Genomic DNA, 369 nt, shown 5'->3' with positions numbered 1-369 from the left:
ATATATATATATAGCATTGACAAAATCTGAAGTGGTTCCTCCAGGGAAAGGTTTCTGTCCTTTGGGTGAGCAACCACTCTCTAAATACTCTTTAATTCAATTTCTCACTTTGGTGGCTCCTTCCACACGTAGCCAGGAAGACACTGATTCGAAGTGTATTCTGGTGGATTATTACCCTTATCTATATGTGCAATTAGACTGGTCTGTTGACAGTTCACTTCATATTCAAAGCTATTTCTAGCACTACAAGTATCCCACATGAGGACTTAATAGTATTAGGGCTGTGCGAAGCAGCTAGTATTCACTTCGGATTCAGATTTGGCCAATTCCGAATGCTGAATCTCCGAATCAGCCAGGCCCACCCCCCTC

This window comes from Alligator sinensis, unplaced genomic scaffold (assembly GCF_000455745.1).
Source record: "Alligator sinensis unplaced genomic scaffold, ASM45574v1 scaffold674_1, whole genome shotgun sequence".
Taxonomy (NCBI): Eukaryota; Metazoa; Chordata; order Crocodylia; family Alligatoridae; genus Alligator; species Alligator sinensis.
The sequence above is the reverse complement of the archived record's forward strand: the minus strand, read 5'-3'. Positions refer to the sequence as shown.